Source organism: Strigops habroptila, chromosome Z, assembly GCF_004027225.2.
Source record: "Strigops habroptila isolate Jane chromosome Z, bStrHab1.2.pri, whole genome shotgun sequence".
Lineage (NCBI taxonomy): Eukaryota > Metazoa > Chordata > Aves > Psittaciformes > Psittacidae > Strigops > Strigops habroptila.
Window position 1 is genome coordinate 28,195,901 of NC_044302.2, and position 20,303 is coordinate 28,216,203.

Sequence of the window (20,303 nt, forward strand, 5' to 3'; positions counted from 1 at the left end):
CTGACATGTAAAACAATTTTGATCCCATCTCCTGAAAAAAAATAGTTGGGATGTGACATGGTTTCAGCCCAGTCAGTAACTCGGAACCACGCAGCCGCTCTCTCACTCCCCCCGCTTTCTTCCTCCCCCCGCTCTGGGAGGGATGGGGAGGAGAATCAGGAGAATATAACTAACTCCCACGGGTTGAGATAAGAGCAGTCCCGTAACTAAGGTATAATACAAAACCACTACTGCTACCACCAACGATAATAATGATTAGTGAAATAACAAGGGGAGAGGATACAATTGCTCACCACCCGCCGACCGATACCCAGCCCGACCCGAGCAGTGATCTGGGCCTTCCGGGTAACTCCCCCCGGTTTATATACTGGGCATGACGTGCTGTTGTATGGAATACCCCTTTGGCTAGTTTGGGTCAGGTGTCCTGTCTCTGCTTCCTCCCGGCTTCCCCTCCTCCCTGGCAAAGCATGAGACTGAGAAAGTCCTTGGTTGGAATAAACATTACTTAGCAACAACTAAAAACATCGGTGCTGTCGGCGTTGTTCCCAGGCTGAAAGTTTAAAAACACAGCACTGCACCAGCTACTAAGAACGAGAAAAATGACTGCTATAGCTGAACCCAGGACAGTATTCACTCCTTATTCCATACCATTCATGTCATGCTCAGATCCCACATCTCTCAACACACCACCGCCCCTGTCCCATATATACACATATATATACACCCACAGCCACACACAAAGAGAAAGATATCATTCCGTAGTCCATGGACCAATCCCTATAAAGTTGCTGAATTCATCCAGTCCATGATGTCAGGCTCCATCTCTTGTAATAGTCTTTCAGGGCAGGAAGGACAGTACATAGTGTTGGGTTGTTGCCTGCTGATGACACCGCCAAACTCGTCTGGTCACTGCTGAGCTCATCTGGTTTCCTCAAAATTCATTCTTTGTTGAGGTGATGATTGGAGGGAAGTCAGGGTCAGTTGCTGGTGACCTGAAGATATCTAGTTGGTGGGCTATAAAAGTGTTATAGAGCAGGCAACAGCATACAATTGAGTTCATTGTCTGTTTTCCCACAAAATCAAATCCCCTTGAGGTACACATCGGACTTCCCCATCTTCCCGCATTACCCACCAAGTATATCCAGGTCCCTGAGCAAAAGCAACCCCACGAGTGGGTTTGCCTTTACCTGAAGCAGGAATAACCCAGACTGTCGTCCCCAACAAATTCTTTATGTGCACCACAGGAACTTTATCCACCTCTACAGTACGTAAAATTTCTGAATGGGCTGGGCCAGCCCTGTTGGCAGATCCCCCAGTGTTGACCAACCAGATGGCTTTTGGTAAACGTGTATCCCAGTGTTTGAAAGTCCCACCACCCATTGCTCTCAGTGTAGTTTTTAACAGCCCATTGTACTGTTTGATTTTCCCAGAGGCTGGTGCATGGTAGGGGATGTGATATACCCACTCAATGCCATGCTTTTTGGCCCAAGTGTCTGTAAGTTTGTTCCGGAAATGGGTCCCATTGTCTGACTCAATTCTCTCTGGGGTGCCATGTCACCACAGGATTTGTTTCTCCAGGCCCAGGATAGTGTTCTGGGCAGTGGCATGGAGCACAGCATATGTTTCCAGACATCCAGTGGTTGCTTCCACCATGGTAAGTACATAGCGCTTGCCTTGGCGGGTTGGTGGGAGTGTGATATAGTCAATCTGCCAGGCCTCCCCATACTTGTACTTCAGCCATCGTCCTCCATACCAGAGAGGCTTTAACCGCTTGGCTTGCTTAATTGCAGCACATGTTTCACATTCGTGAATAACCTGGGCAATAGTGTCCACTGTTAAGTCCACCCCTTCATCACGAGCCCATCTATATGTTGCGTCTCTGCCTTGATGGCCTGAGGTGTCATGGGCCCACCGGGCTAAAAATAACTCACCCTTATGAATCACCCTTAGATGGCCGATCTAAGTCCATCTGACCCTCTTCAATCTTAGCAGCTTTGTCCACTTGCTGCTTGTTCTAGTGTTCCTCAGTGGCCCGACTCTCGGGTACATGAGCATCTATGTGGCGTACCTTCACCACCAGGTTCTGCACCCGAGCAGCGATATCTTGCCACAATGCAGCAGCCCAGATGGGTTTACTTCTGTGTTGCCAGTTGCTCTGGTTCCGTTGCTGCAACCACCCCCACAGGGCATTAGCCACCATCCATGAGTCAGTATAGAGATAAAGTACTGGCCATTTTTCTCGTTCAGCAATGTCCAAGGCCAGCCGGATGGATTCCACCTCTGCAAACTGACTCGATTCACCCTCTCCCTCAGCAGTTTCTGCAACTTGTCTCAGGGGACTCCACACAGCTGCCTTCCATCTCCAATGCTTTCCCACAGTATGGCAGGACCCATCAGTAAACAAGGCATACTGCTTTTCTGACAGTTCATTATATGGTGGGGCCTCTTCAGCACGCGTCACCTCCTCTTCTGGTGACATCCCAAAATCTTTGCCCTCTGGCCAGTCCATGATGACTTCTAGAATTCCTGGATGACTGGGATTTCCTATTACAGCTCGTTGTGTAATTATTGCAACCCACTTACTCCATGTAGCATCAGTTGCATGATGTGTAGAGGAGACCCTGCCTTTGAACATCCAGCCCAGCACAGGCAACTGGGGTGTCAGGAGAAGCTGCGCTTCAGTTCCAACCACTTCGAAAGCAGCTCGAACCCCTTCATGGACTGCCAGTATCTCTTTTTCAGTGGGAGTATAGCTGGCCTCGGATCCTTTATATCCCCGACTCCAAAAGCCAAGGGGTCGACCTCGAGTCTCCCCTGGAACTTTCTGCCAGAGGCTCCAGGTAGGACCATTCTCCCCAGCTGCGGTATAGAGCACATTTTTCACATCTGGCCCGGCCCGGACTGGTCCAAGGGCTACTGCATGAACTATTTCTCGTTTAATTTGTTCAAAGGCTTGTTGTTGCTCAGGGCCCCATTTGAAATCATTCTTCTTCTAGGTCATGTGATAGAGAGGGCTTACAATCAGACTGTAATTTGGGATGTGCATTCTCCGGAACCCCACAACACCTAAGCAAGCTTGTGTTTCTTTCTTGTTAGTTGGTGGAGACATTGCTGTTATCTTGTTGATCACATCTGTGGGGATCTGGCGACATCCATCTTGCCATTTTATTCCCAACAATTGAATCTCCTGTACAGGTCCTTTGACCTTACCCCGTTTTACGCCAAAACCAGCCTTCAGCAGGATTTGGATTATCTTCCTCCCTTTCTCAAATACTTCTTCTGCTGTATCACCCCACACGGTGATGTCATCAATATATTGCAGGTGTTCTGGAGCTTGCCCCTGTTCCAGTGCAGTCTGGATCAATCCATGGCAGATGGTAGGGCTGTGTTTCCACCCCTGGGGCAGTCGGTTCCAAGTGTACTGGACGCCCCTCCAAGTGAAAGCAAACTGTGGCCTGCATTCTGCTGCCAAAGGGATTGAGAAAAATGCATTGGCAATGTCAATTGTGGCATACCACTTGGCTGCCTTTGACTCCAGTTCATATTGAAGTTCTGGCATGTCCGGTACGGCAGCACTCAATGGTCTTGTGACTTTGTTCAGGCCGCGATTGTCTACTGTTAGTCTCCACTCTCCATTAGACTTTTGCACTGGCCGTAGGGGGCTATTAAAGGGTGAGCAGGTCCTGCTGATCATTCCTTGGCTCTCCAGTCTATGGATCAGCTTATGGATGTGGATCAAGGCGTCTCAGTTGGTGCGATATTGCCGCTGTTGCACTGTTGGGGTCGCAATTGGCACTTGTTGTTCTTCGACCTTCAGCAACCTCACAACAGAAGGATCCTCTGAGAGACCGGGTAAGGTGGACAGCTGCTTAATTTCCTCTGTCTCCAAGGCAGTGATACCAAAAGCCCATCTATACCCTTTTGGGTCTTTGAAGTACCCTCTCCTGAGATAGTCTATGCCAAGGATCCATGGAACCCCTGGACCAGTCACAATGGGGTGTTTTTGCCACTTCCTCCCAGTCAGGCTGATTTCAGCCTCAAGTACAGTCAACTCTTGGGATCCTCCTGTCACTCCAGTAGTATAAATGGGTTTCATCCCTTGATACCTTGATGGCATCAGGGTACACTGTGCACCGGTATCTACTAGAGCCTTATACTTCTGTGGGACTGATGTGCCAGGCCATCTGATCCACACAGTCCAGTAAACCCGATTATCCCTCTCCTCCACCTGGCTGGAGGCAGGGCCCCTCTAATAGTGATCACAAGATTGTCCTCTTATGTTTTGTAGAAAGGGATTAGTATTCCTTATCACAGGAGCAGGAGTAAAATCAGCTCTTTCACTCCATCTGGAAAACTGTTCACCAGAGACTGGAGCAGCAGCTTTCCTGGGAGGATCATCCTTGACCATTGTTCTCCTCTTCAGTTCACGCACCCATTGCTCCAGAACCGAGGTAGGTTTTCCATCCTACTTTCTCATGTCTTCCCCGTGATCCTGCAGGCAAAATCATAGGGTGGCCCATGGCATGTACCTCCTATATTTTCTTTCTCGAGCAGTAGGGCGCCTTCTGTTAATAGTTGAGATATGGGTTGGTACGCGTGGGGAGCTGGATAGATCAGATAAATCGTCTCTCAATTGTTTGAATTCCTGGGACAGTTTTTCCACAGCTGAAATGATGGAAGGGGTGAGATTGTCTTCGAACTCTCGGAGTTGACGAATCAGGCAATCCGCTGTTGGTGATATTCCGCCACTCCACGTCATCGACGCCAATGAGTGGGCGTATGATGATGGCGCACTCCGTGTAAGTTTCCGCCACATGGGTTGTGTACACTCGACTTCATCTGGATCTACAGATGTGTTCCTGGCATCCAGCCTACAATAGATCATCTCTAGAATGGCTGATTCCCTCAGGGACTGGTTACCTTTTTCTATCATGGTCCAGTTGGCTGAGCGACTCATAATATCGTCCTTGTAGGGAAACCTTTCCTTCACAGCTGCCAAGAGCTGCCTCCAAAGGCTGAGGGCTCGCTTCTCTTTTGCAATCGCTTTGTCAATTCCTCCTTCCTTAGCAAGTGATCCCAGCTGCTTGGCTTCCCTACCTTCTAGTTCGTGACCGTCAGCCCCATTGTCCCAGCATCTGAGCAACCAGGTGACAATGTGGCCCCTGGAAAACTACTGAAATCTTTTCGCATATTCCGCAGTTCGGTTGAGGTCCGGGGTCGAGAAGTGACCTCTTCTTCTTCTTCCTCTTCCTCTGATTCACGTAGTAGTAACTCTTGTTCAGATGCTGTTGCATGTAGTAATGGCATTGGGTCTTCATCTTTCTTCGCTTCGCGGATTGCTCTTTGTGCCTCTTGTTTGCTTTTGCTTAAAGGGGCAACAGATATTGTCACAAATTGGCAATTTGGTTCACCTGCAGTGTTTGCCACTGTGGTTGGAGTGGCTGCAGTGTCTGCCACTAGGATTGGAGTGGCTGCAGTGTCTGTTGCTGGGGTTGGTGCAGCTGTTGTGCTTGGGGGTTGAGTAACACCAAGAGCTACATTGTCTGCTGCTGTCAGGGTTTGAGTAGCTGCTGTGCTTGTCACTGGCGTTGGTGTAGTTGTGGAGCTTGGAGTAGCCGCATTGTCTGTTGCTGTCAGGGTTTGAGTAGCTGCTGTGCTTGTCACTGGCGTTGGTGTAGCTGTGGAGCTTGGAGTAGCCGCATTGTCTGTTGCTGTCAGGGTTTGAGTAGCTGCTGTGCTTGCCACTGGGGTTGGTGTAGCTGCTGTATTTGGAGTTGGAGTAGTTGCATTGCCTGGTGTGGTCAGGGTTTGAGTAGCTATTGTGCTTGTCACTGGGGCTGGTGTAGCTGCTGTACTTGGAGTAACTACATTGTCTGTTGCTTTGCCATCAGATCCAGAGACTTTTTTTTCCCTATGAAGGTGCTGGATAGTGTTGAGCAGGGCTCTGTAGGCATAGGCCAAGCCCCAGCACGTTGCCATGATTTGTCCCTCTCTGGTATAACCAGGACAACAGCACACCTCGTTTAAGTGTTTTAGTAGTTTTTCCGGATGTTGCACTTGTTCAGTGGTGAAGTTCCAAAGCACTGGAGGGGCCCACTGGCCTAGGTACTTGCCCATACTATCCCACACACCCTGCCACTTATGACTGTCCAGCCTCAGGGAAAATCTCTTGGTGGTCCTCCTATATCGTCGTCTAACCCTAGACCAGATTTGAATCCGATACTGCTTAACTTTTGAGATCATATGAAATAGGGTGTTCCCTGGGCGGGATGGCCATGGGTAAAACACATTCCGTATGTGTGCCAACATGCTGATTCCCAGCACAATCAGCAGGCAGGTCTCAAGAGTATTCAAAGGCCAGCCAAAACCTTCAGAACTCTCAAATGCTGTTGTAAATAGGCTAGTGGGGGAGCAGAGGGTGTAAAGAAATGCCTCCTTCCTAGGTTGACCCCCCGAGGAGGAAAAAAAATACATGTAATTGCTAAAAAATTTCATTATATACCTCCCAAAGTATAGAGGTGATGACCATGCTGGGAGTGCAAGCCAGACCAGTTTCATGATCAATGAGTCTACTGTATTACAAGTCATTACCATGAAGCACAGTAAAACAAGAACCTTAGCCCAGGCCCCCCAGCCGATAAACGCTAAAACAGCAAATGCTGTCTGTAAGTAAAGTACGACGTGCTGAAACTCTGAGATCAAATGTAACAAGTCTGAGAGCAAATAAATCAACATTGTGATGAGTAGTAACAACGAATGCTTATCACAAATATGATTAGACACATTGTGGTCAGATCTGTCGTTATCTCAACCCTTTGTGCCCCACGTTGGGTACCACAAAGAACTGTCGTGGTTTGAGCCCAGCCGGTAACTCGGAACCACGCAGCCGCTCTCTCACTCCCCCTGCTTTCTACCTCCCCCTGCTTCGGGAGGGATGGGGAGGAGAATCGGGAGAATATAACTAACTCCCACGGGTTGAGATAAGAGCAATCCAGTAACTAAGCCTAAGGTATAATACAAAACTGCTACTACTACCACTAATAATAATAATGATAAGGGAAATAACAAGGGGAGAGGATACAATTGCTCACCACCTGCCGACCAATACCCAGCCCGAACTGAGGAGCTATCTGGGCCTTCTGGGTAACTCCTCACAGTTTATATACTGGGCATGACGTGCTGTGGTATGGAATACCCCTTTGGCTAGTTTGGGTCAGGTGTCCTGTCTCTGCTTCCTCCCGGCTTCCCCTCCTCCCTGGCAGAGCATGCGACTGAGAAAGTCCTTGGTTGGAATAAACATTACTTAGCAACAACTAAAAACATCAGTGTTCTCAGCATTGTTCCCAGGCTGAAAGTTCAAAAACACAGCATTGCAGCAGCTACTAAGAAGGAGAAAAATGACTGCTATAGCTGAACCCAGGACAGGATGTCACCTCTTTCACTTTGGGCATAAATGTCTGAAAACCACTTAAGTCTGAAAAAATAATTTAGTCTGCTTAAATCATGTAATAGAGCATTCTACATTTGGTGAGGGAAACAGTCTTAGCTATTTTTCAGGGAATGATAGGTAACAATGACCATAAATCAGTCTTAATCCAAGAAGAAAGGAGGTTAAAGAGAGATATATATATTAATTTTATTATAACTTTGTATCCTCTCGTTTGATAAATAACTTTGATTTAAATAATGATTTAGGTAGTCAACATAGAAAAGCATGAAACCAATCATATCATATCAACTCTTTGTACTTTTAAGCTAGTTACACCTTTGACCAAGTTCTAGTTCTGACCAATCATTCCAAATAATGGCATGTTGGGTTTTTTTCAAAGTAAAATCACCATTGGCTTCCATTTACATTTGGTAAAGGATTATTTCTGCAGTGTTTAAAGTTTTTGTTTCATTTAAATATTGTGAAAACTAAAGAGGTTCTCCTAATTCTAGCCATTTTAAGATGCATGGAAGTTTAAACTCAGTAGATGATTACAGTTGCATGAAGATAAAGCACAGGTCTTTCAGACCATGGAAAACAAAATTGCGGTTTTTTTCCACATTGTCATTTTTGGAGGTTCCATAAAATTTCTTTGAAAAACACAAAGTTATCTTAATTCTCTGACAAGTTGAGAACAAGGGTCACAAAGCCAGCCTGAAAACACTCTTACAGGCAGCACCTTAAAGAATGGAATTTACTTATGTTACATAGCAGCTTTCTGTAGAAATGGGAATTTTAATATGTAGTGGCATCAGTGAAAACAGCCCAATTCTGTTAAAATAAATAAGAGCCAACCTCTGAGATAATAACAATGAGAAGGAAAAAAAAAAAGGGGGAAAAAAAATAACCCTCAATAACAGCATGAACAAACAAATAAAAAAGTATTTGGAAGTGGATTAATATTATAGAGATGGTTATACTACCTTCAGAATTCGTTATGACAATTATCTCATTTTAACTAAAACAAATGTTTCCATTGATAGATAGAAATTTATGAGAAGAATAGGTTTGAGGCAAGATGCAACAAAAAGGGAGAGGGAAGATTGGGCTAGTAACAGTTTAGATGGCAAGTTTGACAAGTGAGCATGACACCTTTTGAGGTGGGGATTTTTTGAGTCCCTTCCTTCCTTCCTTCCTTCCTTCCTTCCTTCCTTCCTTCCTTCCTTCCTTCCTTCCTTCCTTCCTTCCTTCCTTCCTTCCTTCCTTCCTTCCTTCCTTCCTTCCTTCCTTCCTTCCTTCCTTCCTTCCTTCCTTCCTTCCACTGTGAAATCTACTGTTATATCCTCTGATCCCCTGTCTCCCCATGCTGGGCTATGAAAGGAAGATAACTTACATGTCAGAGGTTTACGCAATGAGTTAAAAGCCTTTACTAAAGTGGATACACTTTTGCTGAAATTTCTATAGGTATAATTCGTTCTACAGTACCTACAAACTAAATGTCAAAACCTCCCCATAAAACTGTTACTTCATACTCTGAAAAGTTACCTGCTTACGGAAAATCTCTTTTTTTTTTTTTTTTTCCTTTTATTGATATGCTTTAGGAGATTCATTACACAGTCACACCCTTTCCCCCCCCTCCCCCCATATGACATTGTGAAAAAAATGACACAGTGTTGGAATGAATCTGAATCATCCAGCAATAGACATTGATGGCTGCCAATTCTTTGTGAATGAAGGAAGAGTCAGAATGATTGATGGACATGTCCATGGAAGAGAAAAAAAAAAAAAAACCCAGGTGTGTTTGATTATGACAGATTAAAGTTTTCTCAGATGTATGGATCATACTTTTCTGTACAACTCTCCTGAGGTAACAGATAACCTGTGTAAATTAACTTTGTTTTCTGATTAGATGATCACCAATTGGAAATTTCTTTTAGGCTTGGTATAAATATTTTCTGGATAGATAAAAGGTGTTTATGAACAGAAGGTCCTACATTGTGACTATTAGTTCCAAAAAGTTTCTAGTACATAAGGAAAAATAAAAATAAATTTAAAAAAACAAACCCAAAGCCACACAGCAAAGAGTAGGATGGAAGAAAAAAACTATTGCTTTTTTGTGGTATGTCTGTGGGTATTTGTCTGAATATTACACAAAATTGCTGTCTCTGTACAAACTAGCTCCACATGTGTTTAATGGAAGGGATGGATATTTTGCAGGGGAAGGAGCTAATTCATAGTGAAGTGTTGAGGTACACAGTTCCACACTGCTTCTTATGAAATTAGTTATATTGGAAATCAAAATCAAATTAAATGAGATACGGAAGGTGAAGAAAACCCAGAGGACTGTAGACATGCTCTTGCTGCCATAGCTAGCTTCTTTCATCCACTCTTTAGTGCTTTTTTCCCTTCTCCTCTCCCAGAGAAAATCAAGTATGAACTAATGACTCACACCTTCAAAAGAAATGTACAAAAACCACTGCAATAATCAGATGTACACTTACATGTGTGTTTGTGCATACACATTTGCATGCACTCCTACATATATGTAGGCAGAAACCACTTCAATATGAAAATCTTTGGTATGATTAATTTCAAAAAGTGTTACAAATTATATTTTAATTGCTAGATAATTTTGCCTGGCTCACTATAAAAAATTTGGGAATAATATATGTTAACTAATAGTATGCCCTTCTGACTCCGAGTCTTGCTGATATTTACTAAGATGCTTAGCCATGTATACTGCAGGTAATCACAAAGAGAGCAATAAGATCATTTGTTGCAAAAAGTTAAACCTAAAATTCAACTATCCATCAGACTGAAAGTCTCTTCTTCACTAGTATTTATTTATATAGAGTGGAATATACAGAAATATTTTACTAATAAATAGTTTTTTCTATTCATGTAATGTGAAGTCCTAGAGTTAGAGGTTGATTTTCATTTCTGAAGTATAAGAATAAGGCTTATTCCACATTCTAGTCAGTATTAATCTGGAATATCATCACGCAAGATAAACCAACAAGCTCTTCTGCACCAGCAATCACTAAAAGAAAGGCTTATAAAGTCAAAACTCAGAAAAATATGTTTTCACCCACAAATATTGGAACTGACTGTGTATTTTCCATCCATAAATAGTCCTAAGTATAGGGTTTTAACTGGGTCTGAATAATTTGAAATAATTAATATAGAGCAAGGAAAGTTATGAAAGTTTTATGAGTGTGTCTTCAATGGAACCCTGTCCTAGCTTCTCCTTTCTGAAACAAAGAATATTTAGTTTCATTATCATTGCTAAAACTAGCTGAAGTATAGGGAGTATCACAAGCTAAATTTCTTGATAATGTTTTTTAAAGTTGTTGATTTTCAGTGCATCTAACAAAATAAAAAATAAAGTATCATCTCTGAAAGTATCATCTCTGCAACCCAGAAAATGTATACTCTAGTTAACAGACTGTGTGTATTCTGACCAAAGGCAAATATGTAGGCTTCTGCACAGAAGATACAGTCCTTGCTATAGTTTTCCTACTGTTTCTCAAATTAATCAACGTCCCTTCAAATTAATAGAAAACTTCAGTTAATATGACATTAGCCCTATTGGACAAGACATATGGATGATTGTCGTGGTTTGAGCCCAGCCGGTAACTCAGAACCACACAGCTGCTCGCTCACTCCCCCTCTTCTTCCTCCCCCTGCTCCGGGAGGGATGGGGAGGAAAATCAGAAGAATGTAACTCCCACAGGTTGAGATAAGAGCAGTCCCGCAACTAAGGTATAATACAAAACCACTACTGCTACCACCAATGATAATAATGATTAGTGAAATAACAAGGGGAGAGGATATAATTGCTCACCACCTGCCGACCGATACCCAGCCCGACCCGAGCAGTGATCTGGGCCTTCCGGGTAACTCCCCCCGGTTTATATACTGGGCATGACGTGCTGTGGTATGGAATACCCCTTTGGCTAGTTTGGGTCAGGTGTCCTGTCTCTGCTTCCTCCCGGCTTCCCCCCCTCCCTGGCAAAGCATGAGACTGAGAAAGTCCTTGGTTGGAATAAACATTACTTAGCAACAACTAAAAACATCAGTGTTATCAGCGTTGTTCCCAGGCTGAAAGTTCAAAACTACAGCACTGCAGCAGCTACTAAGAAGGAGAAAAATGACTGCTATAGCTGAACCCAGGACAATGATAAAACTGAACAAAAGGATGACAAAGATCTGAGGAAAGGATAGCTTAGGAGGAGTCGGAGAGTATTTTAGTGGTTAATTCCTTGAGTTTTTGTTCTTGGAAGAAACATGCATATTTTTATTCACAAAACAGAAATCATCTCTTTACACCGACAGAAGATCACTAGACAATGTTAAACATTTAGTGAAGACCCTTTGTTGTGAATACTGATTCAGTGAACCATCAACTAGTACCACATTGCTATAAAGCAAAGAAATCTTTAGACAGTACAGAACCTTTTCTCTCATGCAGATGTTAAGTCAGTGAACACTGAAAGCTTCAGTGTGTGGTCTTAGCTCCAGGAGAAACTTCATACTCCTTGTACAGTGCAGTCAGTCATGCTCACTTAATCCTATCCCAAAATTCCGAAATAAATTAACAGACTTTAAGACACTGTATCAGACCTAATAAAGACACAGAAGTCCTTCTGTATTAAAAGGATATGCAGATAACAGAGGCATATCATTCATTCTGAAATTGTTACTCAATTAAACATTTATCTGTGACTGAGTGCTCTAAAACTATGCTACTAATGCAGTGCTATCTTCTGTTACTATTGATATTATTGCAAGATTAAAGTTTAATTAATCAGTTGTGCAAATATATTCTCCATCCACAGTCCATTCTTTAAATTTTTTACCGAGATGTTTCAGAACAATTTAATAAATAGTGATGGTTGTAGTTCTTTCTAATCTTTCTCTTACTTTGTAATCCCAGCTCTGCCCCTTGCCCCAGTGTTTCTACTGAATGCACGTGCTGGATTTGTCCAGAGTTAAATTTCTTCAAAATAGCTGTAAGAGGCTGTGTTTTGGATTTTTGCTGGAAACAGTGATGATAATGCAGAGATGTTTTTGTTATAGCTGAGCAGTACTTACACAAAGTCAAGGCCTTTTCTGCCTTTCACATTCCCCTGCCAGTGAGGAGGCTGGGGGTGGACAAGAAATTAGGAGGAGACACAGCTGGAACAGTTGATCCCAACAGGCCAAAGGGATGTTCCATTTTAAATGACATCATTCTCAGCAATAAAAGCTGGAAACACAATAACGAGAGGGGGACGTTTAGAGTAATGGCATTTGTCTTCCCAAGTCACTGTTACATGTGCTGGAGCTCTGCTGTCCTGGGCATGGCTGAACAACTGCCTCTCTGCCTGGGAAATGGTGAATTAATTCCTTTGTTTGCTCTGCTGAATGCATGGCTTTTGGTTTATCTATTAAACTGGTTTTATGTCGGTCCATGATATTTTGCACATTTACCCTTCCTATGCCTTCCCCTGTCCCATTGAGGTGAGTGCGTGAATGGACTATGTTGAACTATACCAGTGTTGAACTATGAAAAGGTAAAAGTAGCATAAATATTTATCGTGTCTTACTATTATTTATTAATAAATCCTTCTCAAAAATTACTTCTGCATACCTGTAGGTTGGCAGCGTTGAGTAAAACTGATGACAAAAATTTAGAAGAAATATATTTAGAAAAAATAATAGAATAGAAAATAATCTAGATCTAAATTTTATATATATACAGGAAGTAAAATTGCTGTATCTTAGAAAAAACTTTTCTTCCAGGACCCAGTAAAGGAGTTTTATGCAATGTGGTCGCAAAATAATCTGTAATCATAAAACTAGCAGTTTCTGAAAGACAAAAATGAAAGGTTTTTTAGTGTTCAGAATATTATACTTAAAGGAAATATGACTTACTGTCATGCCTTCATGAGTATTGATTTGCAGTCTACTAATGCACAAACCAGAATGGAGTATCTTCAAGCAGCAATAAAATCCAAAAACTTTCAGCATAAGGTGAAAAGTCATTAAAAGATTCAAAGGGTAATACAGATCATTTCTCATTATACATACCTGTGCAACTATGATAGCATCTTAATTTAGAGTTTAATTCAGTATCCTGAAGCATGGGGACATTATCATTACATAGCTTACCTGAGATTCAGGGGCTTGCTGTAAAGATTCCTAAATATTTTCAGCCACTGTACTGTCATACATGTGAATATATTAGGTGACTTTCTGGTCCATTTTTGTCCTTCACCTTTCTGGAGACACACTGTAATCCTGTTTCAGTTCCAGTGTAGATATGAGTATTCAAGGATGTTCAAAGTGTGTGTATTTTCAAGACTGTGTGTTTTCTTTGGGTTATTTTTTCCTTTTTTATGTACAAATATATGTGTGTGTAAACATTTGGAAAAGGGCATGTTTAAAAGGATCATTATTTTGGAAGTATTTCAAATATATACGAAAACTTGGAAAGTGGCTAGGATTTTTTATTATTTTTCTTCTCTGCAGCATAGTTACTTACTGACTGAGAACATTTTTTTATTTCCTTAATGGGCTTTGAATTACAGTTTGAGAGAGATAACGCAGCACAAAATTTATTGACTATTCAGTATTTTTGCTGCATTTTTTTGCTATTGAAAGTAACCTTTGAGTTTCCCAAATAGCTTTATCACATATGAAATAATTAAGTCTGCTACCATAAGGGCTGTAGGTGTTTCAGCCTTTCCTAACAACATCTAAAAGCTCCATGGTAAGGGAACAAATGCCTTTTCAGTTTAAAAACAAGCCCTGTCCCTCCTCACCAAAATATCCATATTTAAATCTGTGAAGGCGGATGCATACCTGTTTACATATGCAGCACCCAAGTAATCTTGATCAAGCTGAGAAAGACAGCTTAGAAATACAAATATTTTAGAATACTGAACTCCCATTTTGCCTTTTATTTTAAACAGAAAACTAAGGTGATTTTCACAATTCTACATGTGTTTCTAATGTAAAGAAGAAATCTTCCAGTAGTCAGCTTAAAGCACATGATGTGGCTGTGATAATAGCTTTACAGAAAGACAGCAAGGAGAGACATTTCACATAGAAGACCATAAATTCTTTAGATATCTCCTTCTATGAAAATGAAATGAAAAAGCATGTAACACCCTTACAACAATTTGTTCTGTTGCAACACTCAGGATATGAAGAAAGGTAACAATTTATTTTTTCGAACTCTTACCCTATCTCCAGATCCACAACAGGACAGTATTTGCTTCAAGGCAGTAGATAATTATGCAATATGTTAAAAAGCGGTTACACTTCATAGCACTATGCCACAAAATATATCTGATAATTCATTTTGTGCTCTTATCTCCTTTAGTTTTTCTTATTGTTGCTCATTATTATATTTTAAGGAACAGTATACCACACAAAAATGCAGTAGGTCCTTGCCCTCTGTAAGGCAGAGTTCAAGACAGATATGTATCTCATTTGAAGCTGAAAGAAAAAAATTATTTTTAGTAAATACATTAAATTTTTTTTTGTCTATACATTAAATAATAGCTTCAAATGTTAATTCTGCACAGTCTGTTTCTTTCATTTGATCCTGTGCATGCTGTCTTTTTACATGTTTCAAAATGTCTCAAAGTATTCTGCATTTTTAATGATTTTTTTCCCAGTTATTCTTCCTCTTGGCATTAGTGACTGACTAGATATAGATTTCTCCTGTGTTTTATCTGGATTTTTTTTAATCTTTTTTTATATCAGTATTTTCAATATGGAAACAACTGAAGAAAAAAAGGTATGTTGAATACACATACAAATCCCTAATGACAGTCTCATGGTAATGTAAAAAGCAGTTTTGGTCTAGTAAAGACATGATTATTCTGGAGTAATACTGACTAAGATTTTGTCTGACTATGTAAAACCGCTTTTATGCCATGTATATAGAAAAGTATTATTACATTCCTCTCAGACTGAAATACTTGAGGCTATTTCTATATGTTCCAGACTGAAGCAGCTGAAAAATATTTCCGCTGGACTTGCTCTTGTACTTCCATAACATTCCTGGATCATTTTTTTTAAAGAGGAAAAATGTATAGAGCTTTAAAGAAAATTTCAGCTAAATGAAATCGCTACACTGTAAATTACCTGTAAAATGAGGAAATCCATACTTTTTCCTGAAGTTTCATTGAAAGAGCTTGAGCCATGTAGAACTGGTGACTGAATGAAGACTTTGGTAGTTTAAATCATTCCGTTAGGCATGGGAAATACTGTACCTTGAACACTAAGGATTCAATCAAAAGAAAATAGACACATATCCTTGAGACAGAGCTGTTGAAACAACTGAATTTTCAGCTTACTAGTCAAGCAAAAAGAATACACTTTTGGCTCTATGAATTATGTGTTTTAGCTTTCTCAGACAAATGAAAGTACTGAAATAAAATTTTCTTACAAATATTTTGTTTTAAAAAGCATTTAAAATTTAAAAAGCAGCTTATAATGAGTTTAAACATTAATAAAACTTCCAAGGAATGAGACAAAATACTAAGTTGGCTTTTCTCAGTTTTAGAAGGGATTTTCTTGAAGTCCCACATGATTTTCTATTTTAATTATACGATATAAATAAGAGTCATTTACCTGAAATTATTTGTCATTGGTAGTTATATTGGTAGAGATGTCAAAATTGTAGAAATAAGAATGATCTGCTACAATAAAGGTTTAGGGGTTTGGAACATATTGAAGCATGAAAATCTGAAATCTAGAGTTCTTTCTCTTGGTAGATAGGGGAAGATCATGTAGCTATTTCTGCCCACATTCGGGTGGAATGCAGCATAGTAATTACTCTTTTTTTTATAAAATAAGTGTTCCCATAAGCAGAAACTTCTCAGAGAATTCCTTTTCCTTTTCAGTACCCTCATCTCCATAGTAAACCAACTTATGGATCAGTTTTCCAAAATGGTCTCCTGCCTGTTGGCTTCTGGGCATATTTCAGGTTCCAATGAAAGGTAGTGTTAATGAGGATAGCATTGGTAGAAAAAGTCTGCCTTCCAAAAAACTGCTACTTTAAATTGAATTCATTTTAAAAAATAATATTTTTTAATATTTTGAGAGATTCCAACCTCAGTTGGTTGGAATAAAATATTTAAAAAGAATAATAATGATAATTTAAAAACCCTGGAGTCAACTAACTAAATATTCGGGTAAGTAAAAGTGGTAGGAATTTATTAAAGATTAGTCTGGTATTATTTGTTCCCACCTGAAATGGAATGGACTGACAATTCCTGACAATAACCAGCAGTAGAACTGTTAATACAGTAGACAGAAATACATAAAAAATTTGAAAAATATAAGCACTGATTTTCATTGTTCAAGGCAATACAGGCAATAGTTTTTGTGCTATAAAGGAATAATCCTGACTGAGAAAACAATATGGGAGTAAAATTCACAAAAATGCTGCTACTTCTTATTTGTTTACATCAAAACCAGAATTTACATCCATAATTAAAGTTAGTTATTACTGAAAAAGGAATTTCAGGAGTTACTGAATGTTGCTGCTAAAATAAACTTCATTTAAAATTGTTCTGTTAATCTGCAATATCATACATGTAATGATATATGAGTAATTTGGTTTATATTTTGTTCCCTGGTGAAAGAGAGAATTAAAGCTATAATTCTTCTATATCAAAGCTGGAGCATTGTCATGAAATGGGTGGTTTAGGGTTGCTCAAAGAATGATCACCAAAGTTATTACCAAGAGCACTTTCAATATGATTTATCAGGGCAAGACCTGACTTAACAGAATTTGGTGGCAAGGTTCACTCTGCTACTTACTACATGGATGAAGCGTACAAAGGAAAAATCAAGCTTACAATGATTGATAGATATTGAAGACACAAAGGGTAAGGGAGACCTTCTTGTTGAGTCACAAGGTTCAGAATGGATCCCCTTGCTTTCTAAATTCCTGACGAAACCTAGATGCAGATGAATCTAGTCTTGGTCTCAGACTTGGTCAACAGTTAACCAAAAGGTTACAAGTCTACTAATTCACCACATAGGGAATTTTTACACAGTTTTCATTTAGCAGCAGTTAGACCTTTTAAGGTGGATCTTCTAACGTGAGTCAATAGACTTTACCAACATTGCTATAACAATCTATATGCACATACACACACCTGCAAACATAAAGACAGAAAAGTACCTGTCAAAAATTCCCCTCAAGGTAAGTGAAATACATCTAAAGTCTGGGCATTTCTCAGTGGTCAAGGGTTGAGTCTTAACATGTGGGGGGACTTCAACCCAGGTCCCCTCTTTCAGTGACAGTCCTCTGATTATCACAAGCTGAAGAACTTACGAACTCTGAGGGGTGTCCCACTCAGAGGGAGATGATGGTTGCCACACACTGCAGTGAAGGAGAGCTCAAAGAGCCTCACTTAGGACTACTGTTTATAGGGTTGAAAGACTATTGGCTTTAGTCATTAGCAAATTTTCATCCTGGCTGCAACCCAGGTTGGTAATTGCAAGAACATTTTCAAAACTCCAGTAACAATGGTACCATTCTACCTGGGCTATGATTAAGGGAAGGAGTGTTCTAGGGCTGTCAGGGGATGACTAATTATTCCCAGTCTCGCTTCCCAGGATTTCCTGGTACGATCAGTTCTCCCTCCTTAGCCATGCAATAGTGCCTGGTAGGGTCAAGGGATGCTTCACTGCTCAAGTCATTGCCAAAGCCTGACAGGAATTCCTGAGATCTTAGAGAAGCCCAGAGGATGGGGAGGTGAGTAAGATGCACAACCACAAGCACTGAGCTCTTTTGTTTTTAAAAGAAAACATAATTAATAGAGATATCTTTCATATTTAAAATACAAACACAAAATGAGATCTAAAGGCAATAGCCCAACACTGTTGAAAACCAGTATTTATCTGAATTTCCAGGAAGACTGATGCAGTAAATGTTCAGTTTATTAATTTAAGGAAGAGATGAAATCTATTCGAAAATATTTCACTCATAAATATTATAAATGCATTTAATCTTTAATCAGTTGGAGGGAAAGAATTTCTTTTTAGATATTTTTATATTATTTTGTTTCTTCCTTAATTTTTAAGAGTGTATTTGGTAGTAGTTTTAATTTTATAAAAATCTTACTTCTTTATGGCAAAATTTCCGCCTTTAAAGTGGTTAAGATTCTGTGCTTTTCAATGGGTGCCAGAAATGTGGGGCTTTATTCTCTTAGTGGGAAAGTTGTTTCAAACTGTACATCTTCAATCATACCTGTATTTACAGATGTTACCCCATAAGGCAAGTGAAAGCAAAAGTGTGTTGGAGTATAAATGTAAGTAAAGGTGTGCATAAAAAAGTAAAAGAGGCGAAAATCAGAAGAATTTATTGGATTTTAGGTATTATGTAGCACGTTTCTAAAAAAGCATGCATGAAAAAAATATAAATAGCTTGTGACTGGAGTTCAGAATCCTTAGTCTGATAAATGCTTCAAAGATACATTAGCCGACTTAATAAAGAGACAAAAAAAACCCCGAAGAAAATTCCCTCCTGACACTATTACCCACCTTTTTTATTACACATCCCTTGCCATACTGTTTTCCATTATTACCTTGCCCTGCAGTCATTTCAGTGCGGTGCTACATATTTCTGTCTTATTTATTTTCCAGCCAGATGAACACATGCACACATTAAGGAACCATACCCTTATCCTGATTACAGTTATAAAACTATTATCCTCCTCTCTTTTATGTGGTGTTCAATGAGATTACTGGTTGATAAATGCCATGAGGTCAGCTTCAGTTTCTGAATACTAATGCCTTAAAAATTAGTTTTAATTGGTGCTCCTAAAAATTCACAGCACAAATAAATCACTTAGGATGACATATCCTCCGTAAATGTAGGTTTGGTATGAAGTCTATATACCTCTATCACCTTCTAATTTTGAAGAGTAAGTATTGAGTTATGATCACCATATTAATGATGCCTTTCACTGATATTAAATTTTATTGGATCAATATTGTTATTCTTATACTCTGTGAGGTGAATTCTAGGGAAAAGAGCTTAGTCACATAGTGTATAATAATAATAATAGAAAAAAGTTATTTTAGGGAAGGGTAGACTGGAAAAAGGATTTATTAGTGTCACTCTTTTCATGTTTGTTAAGGAAACTTTGAAATTAAATCTTTCTTTCAGTGAGAACTGCAAGTGAAATAGTAAACCTGGTAGGATTTGGTTACTTCAGTTTTGGTTTGGGAGGTAGATCTCAGGCACACTGGACAGAGTTTTCACCTCTAGTTCTAGATTAATTGTCCACAGCATCCTGTTTGGGACTAGGAAGGATTCTGACAGAAACTTTCAGAAATTCTTTTCGGTATTATACCTTGTAATGATTGAAATAGAGAATAGTTGACTGACAATATCTCTTTGGAGAGGATGGCTACTGACATTAATTTTTTATTTTGCTTTTTGATTGGACTTTCTTTTCTTGTTTTCATTCCACCATACAGATTAATACCCATGGAGATATATAGACCAAAGGAGAAAAAATGGAAGCATCAAAATCAAAATAAATAAGAAATCCTTAGAACTTCACTCCTCCCTCTCTTTTTCTTCCAGGTATGTAGTATACTGAAAGCTCTTATATAAGTTTCTAGATCAGAGGTACATTTTTCAGAGTGCAAATTGGGTGGAAACTGGTCTTTCCTGAAGTTAGTTAAGCAGGAAAACTCTCACTGGCTCAGTAGAATTAGAATTACATCTATAGGAACAAAAAAGCACAGGTCAGAAATAGTCTATTTAAATCAGTTTATTCTTCAAATTATTTTTCCACTAGAGTTTTGTTAAAATACAATTTTCCTCAGAGAACAGAACTATGATTTACATCAC